The 18,117-nt window shown below is 45.2% G+C and overlaps 1 long non-coding RNA gene across 1 annotated transcript; it reads left to right on the top strand.

Moving 5' to 3' along the window:
* The first annotated feature begins 1,858 nt into the window (after positions 1-1,858).
* LOC142850756 (uncharacterized) lies at positions 1,859-6,562 on the top strand. The gene is made up of 3 exons (XR_012910717.1): positions 1,859-1,943; positions 5,882-5,968; positions 6,476-6,562. It is a non-coding gene; the product is annotated as an uncharacterized LOC142850756 (long non-coding RNA).
* Positions 6,563-18,117: the final 11,555 nt, after the last annotated feature.

The following is an 18,117-nucleotide window of genomic DNA, read 5'->3' as shown; positions in this document are numbered from 1 at the left end:
GACGTTGTAAAGTATGGCAGTCTATGTCTGAGTTTTACCTTGAGAAAGTGTGAAAAGCTTTCTGCTATCTTCTAAGTTCTCAGCCTAAGAACCAGTTATTCTGATTTATCAACTTTCTAGTATTACTAGCAGTCCCTTTTCTGACTAATTGCTTAAGACAACTGTTTTCTTGCAATTAGTGACTTTCGCTGTAATCTCCTCTGAAACATATTTCATGATAGCTGCATAGTTACCCATTGACCTTAGAACCCACTTCCCTCCTGTGGCCAGGGCAGGATTGTAAATATTCCTTTGTTCAGAACTAATGCTTGGTGCCCCTACTATAAAAAGTGGGTTCAGAAACCGGCCTTTGGCCACAGCCTAACAAACACCATCTCTGGCTGTGGTCTCAGCTAGCTGATAAGCTTCTGTGCCCCGCAGGGTTTTTTTTTTTTTGTTTTTTATTTTTAAGTTTGCTTCTGGTTTTCCTAGGATCTGGTTTCTGGAATAATGTTTGCTTCTGGTTTATTAGACTTGGTGGTGTTCTCATCTTTGCGGGACCCCCCCTGGACCCAACAACTTGGTCTGTTATGGCATTTTCTACCTAATATGTCACCCAGTGGTAGTGTCTAGGAACACAGAAAGCTGTTGGATTTGTTATAAGATCTAGGATTGAAAGAAGCAGGTAGCTGCCAGAAGAAACTCTAAGATCAACACATGGTTCATATGCTTTAGATGACGGAGCAACCAAGGATGAAAAACATGAGCCTTAAAATGGTCACCTCTCTTCATATTTACATAATTCCCTGGAGGTGCTCAAGTGATTTTCCGGTGGTTTGGTTTTGTTGACAGGGTCTCACCATGTAGACCTGGCTGGTATCAAATTCACAGAGATCCTTTGCCTCAGCCTGCGAAGTGCTGAGATTGAAGGTGTGAGCCACTACAACAGGCTTTCGGGTTATGTGTGTTACATATTTTTCCTTAAACGGCCAACCTCTCCGCAGACGCAATAATTCCAATCAGACCAAATTAGACTGAATTAGAAGACACCCAGGTTTAATGGCTGCTAGCATTCCCAGGTGCCCCCCACCTGGGAAATCACGGAGAGGGGAACAGAGAACCAAAAGACTATGAAAAACCAGGAGACCATGTGCTCATTCTCTGAAGGACAGTTTCAATAGCCTCTGGGAGTAGTCTTGACCTTCCCTGGAAAGGGATCACTGTTTGGTAGGCTTTCTTGCAGGTGGAGTTTGGACTGAGGCAACTCCCAGGGGAGGGAGCTTGTGCCAGGAGCTGGGGTGAGGCCTGAGCTTATTTAAATAAGGATGTTAGGGCTGAGGTGATGTTTTTAACTAAACATTTTTTAGACTCCTTATATATATAAATGCCAGGGGCCTGGGGTAAAGCTCCCAGCCAAACAATTTCTAAAGTTGATGTATAGGACAAAGGTCAACAAACTTCTGCTTTCTGCAGTACCCACATATTGCACACACTGTCTCCCCCCATCAACTCAGAGGGGAGCAACAGAAAAGAAGGTCCTGACTGATTGTGGCACAGACAAGAGAAAAGATGCAAGACGGGAATGCAGTTTGGTTGGTAGAGCAACTGCTGAGAGCACCAGGTCCTAGGTTCTAGTGTTGCACAAATAAATCTAGTTTAGTGGGAAGAGAATCAGGATTTCAGGTTATCCTCAGTTACATGGCCAGTAAGAGGCCAATCTGGGCTACTGGGACCTTGTCTTGAACAAAAGCAAAAAATGAAAAACTCAAAACAAAAAGTGATGGAGAACAGAAATGGTGTATTTAAGTAGTTTATCTAATTTAGGCAGTTCATAAACCATCTGGCTTTCAAACTAACCTGAAACTGAAAGTGCATTGTCCAGAGAATAAAAAGGCCACAGCAGCCCTTCTGTAACACTTGCGTTTAGAAGAGGCCAGAGACCCAGCCACCAAAGATCTGCTCAGGTACCTGATAAATCTGAACTCTGTCCTCTGAAGGGAAAGCCTCTAAAGTCCAGGGGACACAGAGGAAAATCTGAGGGCTACAGTGGGTGTGGAATTGTGGGGAGGGTGGCAGTGTTTATGACTCAAGGGTTAAAGCCAGAAGGTCAGTTCTGGGCAAGAAACAGCCAGTGTAGGGAGATGGGTTAGATCAAGAGAAAGGAAAGACAGACAAGAGGCTATCAATCTTTCTAGAGACTATAAAAATATATCTCCCGGGTCCTGCGGGAAACAACTGGTGTCTGTGTACATAGCCTCTGATGGAAATACTCTTGTTTCTTTCTGCACTTCCTGGGTTTTCAGAAAAGAACAGGGATATGCTCAAATAATCTTATTTTTCTCCATACAAACATTCATTAGCTTCTATCATCTTCTTTGCTTTATTTACTCGTTTTTAATTTAAAAATTTTAAGGGCTGGAGAGATGGCTCAGAGGTTAAGAGCATTGCCTGCTCTTCCAAAGGTCCTGAGTTCAATTCCCAGCAACCACATGGTGGCTCACAACCATCTGTAATGGGGTCTGGTGCCCTTGTCTGGCCTGCAGGCATACACACAGACAGAATATTGTATACATAATAAATAAATATTAAAAAAAAGAATTTTAAAAGGTACGCTGTTGCTGTATGGCCCAGTCTAACTCAGATCTCAGGATCCTCCTGCACCAGATCTCCTGTGTGTTGGAACTGTAGGTTTATTCTTTTATTTTAGTGTAGGATCTTGGAGATCAAGTGCAGACATAAAGCAGGAGGGAAGGAGAACGGGAGTGAGTGAGGAGAGAGGGGATGGGGTGAAGGGAAAGAGAGAGACGGGTGTTTTCACTGAGGTCCAAGGTGTTAGCCACATGATTTCCAGGGGGATTTTAATCAGCAGGAGTTCATTCTGGGGCTGAGGTGACTCAAGCTGCAGCTTCAGTCTGAGTGGGCCAAGGGGCAGGGGGGTCCCTCACTGTCTATGCTTAGCCGTCCATAGGGAAGTAGACATCAGTCTTGTGAAAGACAAATCTCTGGATCAACCACATGAGGAACTAGGGAGGGGAGGAAAGAACTGGAAGCTTACTGCAGGCTGGCTGAGCCGTGCTTCCTGAACGAGAGGCCCTGATGCTGACTGACCAATGCTACAGCATCTCTTTCTACTGGCACCTCCATCTGGGTTTTCTCAGACATTCTGCCTTCAAAACAGAGTTTCGAAGCTTAAGTTTTAAGACAATAAAGTGGGGGGGGGGGTAGTTCTAGCTGAGGCCAGAGGAAGAGCTCGAATGTGGAATTGTGTGCTGTGTAAAGAGGCTTCGCCGTCCAGATGCTTTTCTGGCGTGTACAATATCCTGGGTTCACCCTCAGCACTGATCAACTGGGATCCATGCATGCCGTTACCTCCCCCAAAAGCAAACTCTGTACTGGAGAAATCTCTCAGTGGTAGAGCAAGTACTTCCTCTTGCAGAGGAGTCAGAGAGTTGAGTTCCATCACCCGTGTCAGGCAGCTCAGGAGCCTGTTACTCCTGCTCCAGAGGGCCTGACACCTTTGGCCTCAGAAGGCACCTGCACTGAGGTGTACATACACCCCAACCCAGGACATGCATTCATACTTATTATTAAAGAAGAAAATTAAATATTTTCTCTTAAGCAAATTGTATCAGAATTAACTAACAAAGGAACCCATTATAAATGCTAAATGCATTGCTTGGAAACTGGGGTCCACAAGTCTCTGTTGGTGACAAGTTTCCAGAGAACTTCTCATACAGTCAAACTTTAGGAATCTTTTTGAATAAGTAGCCAAATTCTAAGTGGCCTCCAGGACGTACTCGAGAACAAAGGAAAGTGCCTGCATTTCTATTTCTGGCCAGAGCTTAATTTTCCCTTTATTTGAGAGTCTCATTACATCCTAAACTGACCTGGGACTTGGGATGTCCCTGCCTCCACCTCCCAAGGACCTCCCAAGGGCTAGGATTATAGGTGTGTTCTGCCTTAACTGGATGTCTAAAAGGATTTTAAGAATTTAGAGAGAATATCTTAGGTAGCTCACTATGGTTATTTTACAACAATTAATAATGGTTTAAAGTTGAGGCCGTACGGAAGGTGGAACCCTCCACTGCAGGGTTGAACTCCTAGGTCAGTTGTTTCTGCAGTATCCCCTAGAGGAAGGGCAAGAGAAGCCAAGCTGTGGAGGAGGAACCTTCCCAAAAGCAACTAGTTAGCCACAACATGCAGTTCCTCTGCCATTCTCAAGGTGTGAGGAGAGCCTTTATGTCAAAATGCTATTTAAAGAAACACAACAGGATTCGTTGTGTGTGGGGGGGGGGGGAGTTTTCACAGTTTTCCAAAAGCCATAGGCAGGAATGAAGGGATGGGTTCACATCATTGAGCAGTGACCTTCCTCATCATTCCATGACTGTCCTTCAGTGTATATGTTAGAGCTCTACCCCGCAAAAAGAATAGAAAACAATACATTTCATAAGACACAACAATTAATAAGGCTGATAGTGTTAGTCTGCTTTCTTCATTTCATTTTCTTTAATGTGTGTGTGTGAGTACATGCAGCTCTGTGGGCAGAATCACATAATCTCTACCGTAATGGTGGAGAAGCCATTGCCACGATGGAAGCCATTGCCACGAGGCTAAAGGAAGTCGGAGAGATTCTGGGCACAGACTTGTTCTTCCCAGAACTGAGCAGGATCCCACTTTCTTTTCTTTTAATTGATTTTTATTGAGCTCTACATTTTTCTTTGCTCCTCTCCCTGTGTCTCCCCTCCCCTTCAACCCTCTCCCATGGTCCCCATGCTCCCAATTTACTCAGGAGATCTTGTCTTTTTATTCTTCCCATGTAAGATCTATGTAAGTCTCTCTTAGTGTCCTCATTGTTATCTAGATTTTCTGGGATTGTGATTTCTTTTCTTTGCTTTATATTTAAAAACCACTTATGAGTGAGTACATGTGATAATCGTTTTTCTGTGTCTGGGTTACTTCACTCAAAATGATGTTTTCTAGCTCCATCCATTTCCCTGCAAATTTCAAGATGTCATTATTTTTTTTCTGCTGTGTAGTACTCCATTGTGTAAATGTACCACATTTTCCTTATCCATTCTTCGGTGGAGGGGCATTTAGATTGTTTCCAGGTTCTGGCTATGACAAACAATTCTGCCATGAACATAGTTAAGCACATGTCCTTGTGACACGATTGAGCATCCTTTGGATATATACCCAAAAGTGGTATTACTGGGTCTTGAGGAAGGTTGTTTCCTAATTTTCTGAGAAATTACCACACTGACATCCAAAGGGGCTGTACCAGCTTGCATTCCCACCAGCAATGCAGTAATGTTCCCTTTTCCCCACAACCTCTCCAGCATAAGTTGTCTTCAGTGTTTTTGATCTTGGCCATTCTTACAGATGTAAAATGGAGTTGTTTTGATTTGCATTTCTCTGATGACTAAGGATGTCAAGCATTTCCTTAAGTGTCTTTCAGCCATTTTAGATTCCTCTGTTGAGAATTCTCTGTTTAGGTCTGTACTCCACTTTTTTTTTTGATTATTTGTTCTTTTGATGACCAATTTCTTGAATTCTTTGTATATTTTGGAGATCAGACCTCTGTCTGATGTGGGGTTGGGGAAGATCTTTTCCCATTCTGTAGGCTGTCATTTTGTCTTGTTGACCATGTCCTTTGCTTTACAGAAGCTTTTCAGTTTCAGGAGGTCCCATTTATTAATTGTTTCTCTCAGTGTCTGTGCTGCTGGGGTTATATTTAGGAAGTGATCTCCTGTGACAATGCATTCAAGTGTACTTCCCACTTTCTCTTCTATAAGGTTCAGTGTGGCTGGCTTTATGTTGAGGTCTATGATCCATCTGGACTTGAGTTCTGTGCATGGTGATAGATATGAGGACCTTACTTTCATTTTCTTGTATTTGTTTGCAGATGTTCTTGAAGTTGAAGATGAAATCTCTTTCTGGATTCAAAAATTCACATCAACTGTTCCTCCTGACTTCGTTGTTAGCCCAGCAGGTGACCACATGCTGTTGACCTTGCTTTCCCCTGCCCCCATCTGAGTGATCTGTGGTTAGAGGATATCAGGGAGCATGAATGTTGAGAAAGTAATTTAAGGATAGTACCAGTAAGACTGTTGTGTATGGTGAATATGAGCAGTATATAATGCTAGACATATAATGAAAATGTCATTGCAAGGCCTGTTATTTTGTGTACTGACTAAAAAGTTAATTGAATAAAGAAAAAAATTATAGTATCCATAAACACAAAATGATCAGAGACCTTCCATTACTACTTAACAAGAGCCCTCCAGCTTCTGAGTAACCCGAACTGCTACTTTGTTTATCGAGGCACCAAGGACAGGTTTCACTACAGTGGGAAAGGCTCTGTGCGATTTGGACAGTTCGTTTCCTCAACTTTGAATAAGGAAGTGGCTCTTAAAGTCTTTGGTGGTGCTACTGGGATGCTGTACACCATCAGAACCTGCTTGGGGGTGTATATAAAAGCATTTTCTTACTATCCTAGTGAAGAGGAGGTGTTGATTCCAGCTTATGAAGTATATCACAAAGTCAATGTAACACAAAGTGGAAAGGAGATTTTCCTGGACTCCCCGCGAAGAGAGAAGAGCAACTTCAATTGCTTCTATAGCGGTCATTTAAACAGCTCAGGTGAGTCTGTGTCTGTGTTAGAGGTGGAGCTGGTGGGGGCCATCATGAAATGGAAGTCAGGGTATTCGCTACCAGAAGACACTGGCAGACCATGCTCACAGTGAGCAAGGATGAACTTGGTAAAGCCAAGGGTACATACCTCGGTGACGGTGTATCAAATGTTAACACAGTGAGGGACTGCAGGACAAAGGGGCGCAGACCTCGGTGACGGTGTATTGAACACAGTGAGGGACTACAGGACAAAGATATTACCGCGAACAGCCCTGTGAGGAGTGAGCAGTGCTTCAGTGGGTATTCGTCCATCCTTTCAAGCTCCCCCGTGGTTGGAGGTCTCTGTGGATGGATACCCATCCTTCCTTGTGGCCTGGGTTCTCTCTTCATCCCTTGAGCACATCTCAATCTCTGCAACCAAAGACACCATCAATTTTAGTTTGGTGATTACCTTTCAAGACACAGTTCAAGTATCACTATCCTAGTAATCCTTCCTTAATACTTCCAGAGAAAATTGCTGTACCCTGCTCTCTGTCATGGGTTTGGGATCAGACTCCATCATAATCTTCTTCAAACATCGTTAGCCTGTGACTCTTTGAAAGTTACCAGATATCTGTGCCTCAGTTTCCCTATTTGAATGATAAAGACCCATTGACAAATATTCTAGGACTATTAATTTGAGAATTAAAGAAAAGCGTTCAGGATATATTAATTAGCATGTAGATATCATCCCAGAAATGCTTTCTATTTTTAAACATGAAGAACCATGAACACATCTCAGACATCTGAGCCAAACCCATCCTGGAGACCTTGTCTCCACTGCCCACCGCTCAGCCGCTGCAGTGGCTGGCATACGCATATCCAGGCTCCATTAAATGCTGTCCTAGGAAGTTAAGTTTGGCGGAGAGGCCAGGGAGCAACCTGAAATGAGCTGCAGTTAGTCTGCTGTGTGCCGGGCAATCACAGCTATAACTAGCAGGGACACTTGGAAGGCTGGAAACATGGAAGTCGTGATCACAGGGACATTGTGCATTTGCACAGAGAAATTCTGAATTTGGATCAGGGCCTAGGACAGCATGACCGCTACCCAGGTACACATATCAGCTAGAAAGATTCTGTCCATCTGGGAGAAATGGTTGCTGTCCAGTCCAGGCGCGCTGAGAGCCATAGGTGGGTTCTAGTTCACACCCGCTGGCATAAAAGGAATACACACTGCTGTAACACTAGCCTCTCAGTTCAGACTCAGAAACCTCTTCTTGGCTGAAGAAGGAAAAGCTCTCTGAATAGGAAAGATCTTTTTCTCCCCAGTCAGTGTCTTATAGCACAGGACCCTGGAAGAGGTGGGATCCATCTGCCTGCTCGCTTCCCCAGGAAGCCAGAAGAGCCTAGCCTGGCATAATGCCCCCCTAGAGCCTACTCTCCTGGGTTTCAAGCTGGATGTAAAGTCCTTACTGTTTAGGGGAGATACCCGTGTCTTGAGATATCCCACATGGAAACCTTTCTTTGTCCTCCCATCCACAGGAGCCAGAGACGGCTGTGCCTTCCTGCTGCTTGTGGTGCTACCTAGACTCCTGCTTCCTCTTGTTGAGCTGTAGCCATTTCCTGCCTGCAGTTTTTGGGTCCTGCAGTTGAAGGGAGGCCAAGAGACAAGAACTTGGCTGGTTCTCTAAGATCTATGGTAGAAGGAAGGGTGGGATCATTTTGGGGAGATCTACTTTCGCACTCAATGGTTTCCATAGACACCCTGGAACCTCCTGGGTCTATCGGTGACACTTTACTCTCTAATCTCAGATTTACTGCCCTTCTATCATAACGTCAGCAGTAACAGTTTTAAGTATGCAATATATGGTGAATGTTACAACCCAGGGAAATAAACGGTTTATAACCACACCTGGCTTTCTGTGACGAGGTATTTGTCTCTGTTGTGTTATTTGTTTGGGAATCTCTCCTAAGGCATGAGGTCTGATACCCACACTGTGCAGCTGAGAAAGTCCAATTTTGTGTGTTTCTCAGAGATGCTCCTGTGCGGGGGCCATGCTGTCACCCCATAAATGTGTTGCAAACGGAGCTCCTTAGATGGCAAGGCCCTTTGGAGAGTCCCATCCCCTTGGTAAGGATCTAGAAAATAATACTGCAAACCCCTGCGCGGATCCTAGGGAGCTCATGAGCTTCAGGCCTCTCTAACTTTCGCTGTTTACTCTGATGGTGACTGTTAGTTTTGCTTTGTTAGTTGTGTTTCTGCCTGAGTTTACTGGGAACAAAAACCTCTGCAGAAAAATTAAATTTCTCTGATCTGTTACAGAAACCGGTTTCTCCAGTTGCCCCTCGAAGCTTTGCAGCCACCCTGGGTGAGCAGAAGGAACTCACTGAGGTTAATACGATCATTGCTTACTCAGTTCCAAAGAGAGAAACATCCTCCATGGAACCTAAGAACTTGGAAAATGGTTTTTTAAAATATGACATTTAAAACTTATAGGCACATATAAGGAAAAGACAAAGGACATGAAAGGGCAGACACCTCTCTGGCGCCAGGACATGAACACTTAGATATTTTTCCAATATCAAAATATCAGTAAAGGAATCTAAAACTCCCAGTTCCCTTAAAAGAAAAGAACATACAGAAATTTTTGGAAGAATAGAAATTTAGTCCCAGCTGTTAAAGTTAGGTATCAATCATTACTATTTTGAGAATTTATGAAGATTAGAATTATAACTGTAGTCCACGTAAAAGTGATATACAGAATATTTAGACACTGGCATACACATGAAAATGATATCCTGGGCGTGACAATACATTAAGACGATTATAAAAATATAAAAGTATGGGGCTGGAGATATGGCTCAGTGGTTAAGAGCACTAGCTGCTCTTCCAGAGGTCCTGAGTTCAATCCCCAGTGACCACATGGTGGCTCACAACCATCTGTAATGAGATCTGGTGCCCTCTTCTGGCATGTGGGCATACATGGAAGCAGAATGTTGTATACATAATAAAGAAATAAATCTTTAATGTGTGTGTGTGTGTGTGTAAGGATGGCTCAGCTGTTAGAGGCTAGGCTCACAATCAAAAATATAAGAGTTCGGTTGCCAGAACCCATGGCTGTCCCTCCAGGTACCAAAAAAAAGTGTCACTAATCACGGGGCTTAAATCTCTTTTACTTTGTAACCACATTTTTGATACCGGCTAGGGCAGAGCCTGAATAAGATGTGCCTGGCGAGATATCATCATAGGGCAACAGGCCAACGCGGATGTTTATATGAGGTAAAGGTCGGTGATGTCAAGGGAGTGGGAAAGAAAAAGAGAAACTAAAATAAATACATGTTGATAATTCCTGGAAAGTGATCAAAGAGAAATGATTTGAAACTGCTCATGACTGAATGCATTAGAGCTTGTATAAATAGGGACGACCTGAGCTAGCTGGGGCCATCAGTTTGAAAGACAACCAGTGGTCAGATGCCTTCATTCTTCGCCGATTTCACACATCCGTCCTGCGGCACAGAGCCCTGCTGGGGCTGGATTCCAGCACTCCTGCAGGACGAATTGAGTGGGTCATAGATGTAAAGCCACGCCCTACTCTACCCCGTCCGTCAGCTCCCAAAGGACATGGATAAGCACATTAATTTGTTTTTGAAACTGAATTTCTCTGTGTAATAATATCCCTGGCTGTCCTTAAACTCACAGAGATACACCGGCCACTGCCTCCCGATGCCTGGGATTAAAGGCGTGCACCACCACAACCCAGCTAAGCAATTACGCTTTAAAAAGTTATTATTGCTGTATATTCACGCTGTGTGTGCTCTTGCCATGACCTATCTACACACTCTGTGGCATCCATCTTCTCCTTCCACCTTTATGTAGGTTCCAAGGATCAAATTGAGGTTGTCAGTTTTGCACGTTAAGCATTTTAACTGTGCTGTATATGTATCAGGAAGTCTGTGCCCTGCACTCAGCAAGAGTGGGGTTTGCCCCAGTGCACAACACTTTCCTTGCTCCTCCTTCCCCATTCTCCACGCCTGAAGACAATCCTGTCTTCGTCTGCCAGTAAGCAAGAGCAAATGTTTTAATGGTGCAAAAGTAAACAAATCATCAATAGAGAACCGCAGTGGTGATGTACACCTTTATTCCCAGCTCTCGGAAGGCAGAGACAGGTGGATCTCGTGAGTTTGCGGCCAGTCAGAGATACATAATGAAACCTGTCTCAAAAAAAAAAGAAAGTAAGGAAAGGAAAGGAAAAAAGAAAGGAAAGGAAAGGAAAAGAGAAAAGAAAAGAAAAGAAAAGAAAAGAAAAGAAAAGAAAAGAAAAGAAAAGAAAAGAAAAAATTGTGGAAGTGGCCCACCAGTGACTGGCTCAGCTTGAGACCCATACCAGGCGTGGTAGCTCACTCCTGACACTGGAGAGCCAGGACCTGGAGGCTGGACAGACCAGGGATCTAGAACAGAACCAAGCTAACTGGCAAAAAAAAAAAAGAAAGAAAGAAAGAAAGAAAGAAAGAAAGAAAGAAAGGACTCCTAATGGTGTTCTGCTCAGCAGAAGACTCATTCTCTTGTGTGGGATGAGGTGGTGCCTGACTCGGCGGGGGGCGGGGGGGAGCTACTAAAAGGCCAATTTGGTCTCTAAACTCCATTCGCTATCTCTTTGTTTTTCAAGATACCATACATAAGTGATCCCTAAGATGTCACAAGTTAGATACGAAGGACCCACATGGTGGAGGGAGAGAGCAGCCTCCTGCAGGTTGTCCTCTGACCTCCACACACATCCTCAGCACATGTACCCACTCACGCACACCCACAAACAAAAAAGTGAGTAAAAATATAATGGCAATTTTTTTTATAAAAGCCTCATAAGACAAGTTTTATTGAAGTAGGCTAAAGTGACAGGGGAACTGGAGGAGAGGGGGCACAGGAATAGAACCCATCACTGACAGGCACTGGAGGAGGGGGCACAGGAATAGAACCCATCACTGACAGGGGAACTGAGGTGGGGACACAGGTATAGACCCCATCACTCCTTTGGATCTGGCTTAGGTCTCACATTGACTGTGAGTCAAGAAGTTCGACACAACTGACCAATCTGTTTACAAAGAACTATGCCCTTTTCGCCAAAAAAAATCCCAAATTCTAAGTTATGAACCAAGTTTATAATCAGCATATAGCCTACTATAGCAATAATTCCTTGGAGTATATTGGACATATGTTTATATCTTACTCCTTTCTTATTATAAATGTGCACAATGTACCTTATAAACTAACTTACACTCATGTTTGTGAAAGAAAATTTTAGATTAAAATGTGTAGGCACTGGGGTGGCTCAGCTGGCAACGTGTTAGGGCCTATGTCTGAATTCCAAGCATCTGTGTAAAAAGCCAGGCATGGCAGCTTGTGCCGATAATTCCAGAACTGAGCCACTAGAAAAAGAAGCCCCGATGCATGCTAGTATTGCCAAATAGATCAAATAGTTCAGTGAGAGACTCCGTCGCACAAGAATGTGGCAAGCGACTGATGCAGCACCAGCTCCAGGGGCAGCTTTGTGGAAACCAGTGATGAGAACCTCTCCAGCCCGGTAAGAATCCAGGACTCCTCAGGAAGAGAGAGACTGAAGATGCCACACACAGCAGCTCTTTCATACTGGGATGGACAGGCTTGCTGTGGCTGCATTCTTAGGAACTCTATGTTTGGGCCCACCATGGCATACTTGAATCCTGCTTGGCCTTGTAGCTCAGCCTATCAGGGGCCTTGAGTATCAGCCTCAGCACCCCATCAGGGCTCAGAATTGGATGTCTATGGCAGGGGAGGATCTGAGGGTAAAAATTTAACTCAAGTACATTACCTCTGCATCTTCTTTATTTTTTGTGCAAGGAGAAAAATGAAGTGAAGGGAGTGTGGAGGAGAGGAAGATAAGAAGAGGAAGGGGAAGAATAAGGAGAAGAAAGAAGGGGAGTAAGATGAAGGAATAGAAGTAGTGAGGAGGAGGAGGAGGAGGAGGAGGAGGAAGAGGAGGAGGAGAAGAAGAAGAGGAAGAGGAGGAGAAAGAGGAAGAGGAGGAGGAGAAGAAGAAGAGGAAGAGGAAGAGGAGGAGGAGGAGAAGAAGAGGAAGAAGAGGAAGAGGAGGAGGAAGAGGAAGAGGAGGAGGAGAAGAAGAAGAGGAAGAGGAGGAGGAGAAGAAGAAGAAGAGGAGGAGGAGGAGGAGGAGAGGAAGAGGAGGAGGAGTAAGGTAAGACCTGATCTCCACGAGGTTTCTAGTTTTCACAGACATAGTTGGAAAATCCCATAGGCAAGGACAATGATAATATGCAGATCAAAGTCACAAAAAGGGCAGGTAGAACCCGACAAAGCTGTACTCCAGAATAGGTGACCTGACCCAGGAAAGAGCCAGCATCCAAGGGGAAGTACCTGACATATCTAACTTATCTAACCATTAGATAAGGTTACTAAATGCCCCTGAATCCTGGATTCCCCCATTCTCCTCATCTAATCTCTTTGGTGATAACCAGCTTTGGGGACACCAGATTTGTTTGTTAGCAAAGGTGGGGCACGCTGCCTTCCTGCTCAGAGCCTATGTTCTATAGACATTTCTATGTGGTCTGTTAGCAGGTAGTTTTGGGGGACTGACTCTATGTAAATTTGACAGCTAGAACAATGAGTGAATGTCATCACTCCAAGGCCTCAGAGTGTGGGGAAATGGGGCCAAGTCTTTCCACTGCTCGTGCAGAGGTTACACTGCTGCGGTGTTCTGGGAATGAATCCTGTTTCGAAGGGAAGAATCATGGCTTCACAAGGTTTTTACAGATACGACAGTGACTTTTCCAAAAGACAAGTGTTCCTGCAGCTCTGCAAAGCGGATTATTCCATGTCGACGTGTACATATACACTTCTGTGGATCTGCCTATTGGTCTGCCAGCTGTGCATTCACTGTAGAGTCCTGTGGGCTCCAACATCAGCCTACACATGTTATCCCACTGGGGGATATGGGGAACGCTGCACAGCCCAGAGAACGGGTATTCCTGCCAGCAAAGGACCCTTGTAAAAAAATACTATCACATTGACTACATATTCCATAGCTCCTGGAGGTTTTTGCATGCACCTGTCTTGGCTCACGGCCATGGCCAAAAAGAAAGGAAAATCAGCCACCGTTTCTTTCATGATGTTACTGTGTCCTGTTTAAGAAAAATTTCTTTACTCCAATGTAATGGTTTATTTAATGTTATCCCTTTAGAATACTCTATTGTGTCATTCTGGAATCCAGAGCTTGTGATGGCATCATCTCTACTCCAGCAGGCTTGGGGAGATCCAACCCTCCGGCACCAAAGCCCGTGGCGCACATGGCCTCTCTTGGGCTGACTCCAATTGGGATCTATAGCTTTTCTTGGCAGTATCCCATGGTTTGGGCATCTCTGGTATCCTAGGAGCTCTACTTCAGCCTTCATCCATGACCGTTCAGGAGCTTCATGCATCACTCAAACCTTTCTATACATTTTTTGGTCTCTGCAGCTTTCTGGAACCTTAGCAAAAACCTTCAGGACCCCGTAGCTGCTGCATTTTGTATGCTCCGAAGCTAGCACCATGTGGACAGCTGTGATGGTTTGAATGAGAGTAGCTGCCATAGCTGTTTGAATACTTAGTCCACAATTGGCGGAACTGTTTGGGAAGAATTAGGGAGTGTAGCCTTGTTGAAGGAAGCGAGTCACAGCAGGTGGGCCGATGCCATTCCCAGTCCCTCAACCCCCTGTGTGTGTGCATCCATGTGTGCAAGCTCACGCACACACGTGTGCATCTCACATACGTCTTAACGTGAGCTCTCAGTCACTGACCCAGTGCCTCCATGCCTGCCTGCTTCCATGCTTCCCACCATAATTGTCATGGGCTAAATCCTCTGAAACGTAAGCCTCCAACAAACTCTTTCTGCTGTAAGTTGCCATGGTAATAAAGTCTCATCACAACAACAGAAAAGTAACTAAGACAACAACAGACAGGTGAAGACTGAATTTGCCACCAGTTCACCCGGGTCTTTCACTTACAGAGAGCAGGATGGAGGACTCCTGGCCCCTGTAAATGGGCGATCCAGTTCCCAGAATAGATCTCTTTCTGCTACCAGATCAATAGGTAGTCTGGTTCCTTTGGAGCACAGCATCCATGTCTTTGAAAACACTTTCCTAGGTGGATCTGCTCAGAAGCTGCAGTGGAGAATCCCTCTATCTCATCACTTTCTCTTTCAAATGAACTTGCAGTGCCACACCCCGGAGCTCTCAATAGATCCAGTCACACCTTCCAGTCTCTTTTCCTATTGACCCCGTGCAAATTCTGTGGTTCTTCTTTAATGGCATTCATCCCTTTAATAATTGCAGATTCTCTGCCTGCGCTACCTAGGTAGCAACTCGAGATTCACCCAGACTGCTTTCGTGGCCCAAATGTACATTTTCATATAGTTCTGCTCTCTATTATGAAATCTAAGGAAGTGTAATTATCAGCAACTCTGTCACAGCCTGGGTGTCACACTGTCCTGAATTTCCTGCAGCAAGTAACTTAGTCCTTCTTGAATTCATCCTCAGAGGTCTTTAGGGAACAAGCAGAACACAGGCAGAGTCTTTGCTGGATTTCGATATGATGGCCTCTGCTCTAATTCCCAACAGAGTCCCTTTTCCTCCCTGCAGTCCTGAGAGGTCAGTGTGGTTGCTGCTCTCCTGCCAGCGCTCTGGTCTCCACATGCTCACTAGAACCACACCATTCCAGGGACTCTTTATTTTTATTTTTTTTAAAGATTTATTTATTATGTATACAACATTCTGCCTCCATGTATGCCCGCACACCAGAAGAGGGCGCCAGATCTCATTACAGATGGTTGTGAGCCACCATGTGGTTGCTGGGAATTGAACTCAGAACCTCTGGAAGAGCAGCCAGTGCTCTTAACCACTGAGCTATCTCTCCAGCCCCTCCAGGGACTCTTTAATCTGCATCTACAATTCTTCCACATCCCTCCCCCAAATCAGTTCCTAAGACCTATAAGCCATGAAGTCATGTTTAATCACAGCAACAACCACATTTTCCTATGCTATTACCTTTCTTGTGACCAACTATCTGATAAGCAACTTAAGAGAAGCAAGATTTATTTTGGCCCACACTTTGAGAGAACAATGCATCATGGTAGCAGCAGCGTAGAAGAGGGAATGGTTGCCTCCGCGGCAGGGGAAATACGAGAGCGCTTGCTTTTATGTGGGCAGATCGAGAAGTAAACAGAGGGCAGGAATAAGGGTTGGACTGTACCCTGCAAGACCTACTGCTCCTGCAACCAACTTCCTCCAGCTAGGCTCCACTCCTGAAGATTCCATGTCCCCCTCGCTCCTAAAGCACCACCAGGTAGAGTTCAAACACATGAGCCTACGGGGACATTTTATATCCAGGCCATAATAACATTGCTTAGAAACTGATCACGTAGGAAGAGTCCCGGTCTTTGTTTTTCAGTGTATGCCATTCATAAGAGCTATGGATGGTCAGCTCGCCACCCTAGTCTAGTTTTCGAGCAAACCCTAAGGGGCCCATCATTTTTAGAACTCCATTGTGAAGCTGCACTACCTTCTCTGGGTCTACATGATGAGAGGCATAAAGGCAACTAATAATAGATAAGGGTGATCCGAGCTGAAAAATAAACCTTCAGAAACCTTTCTAAACTCCGCAACAGACAGCTCTCAGGAGTCACACTGTGCAACCTTCCGATGTGCGTCTGCTTGCTCAAATGTGCTGGGCAGCCAGTGTTTCCCTTGACAAAAGCAACCACGGGAAGGAAGGCTTGGGTTTTTCTCTTTGTCTTGTTAGTTTTTCCCACATTGTAGCCTTGAAAATATTTTTCCAGTATTGTTAAGTTCTGATAGCTCTGGCACACTTGGCCGGTGTTAAACCCCTCCTGGAAGGCGTTTGTGTCTATGGGCACAGATCTGGGATTTATGTACACTGGGCAGATTATTTACTTTCTGCTGCTGTGATAGATTACCATAAAACATCAGAAGGGAGAAAGTTTATTTTTGGCTTACAGGTCCAGAGGGTCGAGTCTGTAGAGGGAGGGAGAGCGAGAGGTCGCCCGAGCGGAAGCTGAGGGGTAGCGTGTCCATTGCATTTAAGAAGTCGGAAGAACAAACTCAGAGTGGGGCTGGCTGTAAACTCTTGAAGCCCACCCCCGGTGACATACTTTCTCCAGCGAGCTTCCGTGTCCTAAAAGTTCCATAACCTCCCCCAAACAACCACAGACTGGGGACTAAGTGTTCAAATACATGCCCCTATGGGATCATGTATGATCCCATATGATCATAGGAAACATTTCTCCATTCAAATCACCACGCAGGTATCTTGATGCTACCAACTAATTCTTTGGGGAGCACTAAAAGATGGCTTGGGGGAAAAGTCTGGCCTGCATGGAAGGTTCTAAGTATAAGGCCTACTCTTGAGAAACTCAAGGCCTCGGATGGTTATCAATGGTATTGGAATGTGTGAGACCAGTAAGTGGCTGCAGCTCACTCGGTAATGAACCAGAGCACCAGGAGTTTATGGTAGCTATGGAAGACAAGGGTAATGAGAAATTCGTGGATTTCTTGGTTTCTTTCATCACTATAACCTGGGAGGATTAGAAGTGATAACTGGCCATGGGGATATGTTAGATACCACACAAACTCACGTGCCTGAGTTTGATCATTAATCAGCCAGGGAAGGGGCTGGAGAGGTAGCTCGGCAGTTAAGGACACTTGTTACTGCAGAGGACCTGTGTTAGGTTGCCAGTATCAACATGGTGGTTCACAACCGCCCAGTCCAGGGGATCAGATCCCCTCCTCTGATCTCCGCTGTACCTGGCACATTCGTGGTGCACATACACACAACAGGCAAAACACTACACAAGTAAAGTAAGCAAATCCGAAAGGGGAAAAATAAGAGCCAGAGATGATGGCATGTGTTTAGAATCCCAGTCTGGGGAGGTGTATACAGGGCATCCCTGGGTTTGTTAACTTAGTTTAATTAGAGAGCCCTAACCATGGAGACTGTCTCAAAGGCCAAGGTTGACTGACCCTGCAGAGTAACATCTAAGTTGACCCTGGCCGCACACAAACACAGACACAGACCACCCCCACTGCCACCACCCCATCACCACCACCACCTCTGTCATCACCACCACCACCATCATCTCCATCACCACCACCACCTCCATCACCACCACCATCTCCGTCACCACCACCACCTCCATCACCACCACCTCCATCACCACCACCACCTCCATCACCACCACCACCTCTGTCATCACCACCACCACCATCATCTCCATCACCACCACCACCTCTATCACCACCACCATCTCCGTCATCACCACCTCCATCATCTCCGTCATCACCACCTCTGTCATCACCATCATCTCCATCACCACCACCACCTCCACCACCACCACCTCCATCACCACCACCACCTCCGTCACCACCACCTCCATCACCACCACCTCCATCACCACCACCTCCATCACCACCACCTCCATCACCACC

Source organism: Microtus pennsylvanicus, chromosome 5 (genome assembly GCF_037038515.1).
Source record: "Microtus pennsylvanicus isolate mMicPen1 chromosome 5, mMicPen1.hap1, whole genome shotgun sequence".
In the NCBI taxonomy this organism is placed as follows: Eukaryota; Metazoa; Chordata; class Mammalia; order Rodentia; family Cricetidae; genus Microtus; species Microtus pennsylvanicus.
The sequence above is the reverse complement of the archived record's forward strand: the minus strand, read 5'-3'. Positions and strand labels throughout refer to the sequence as shown.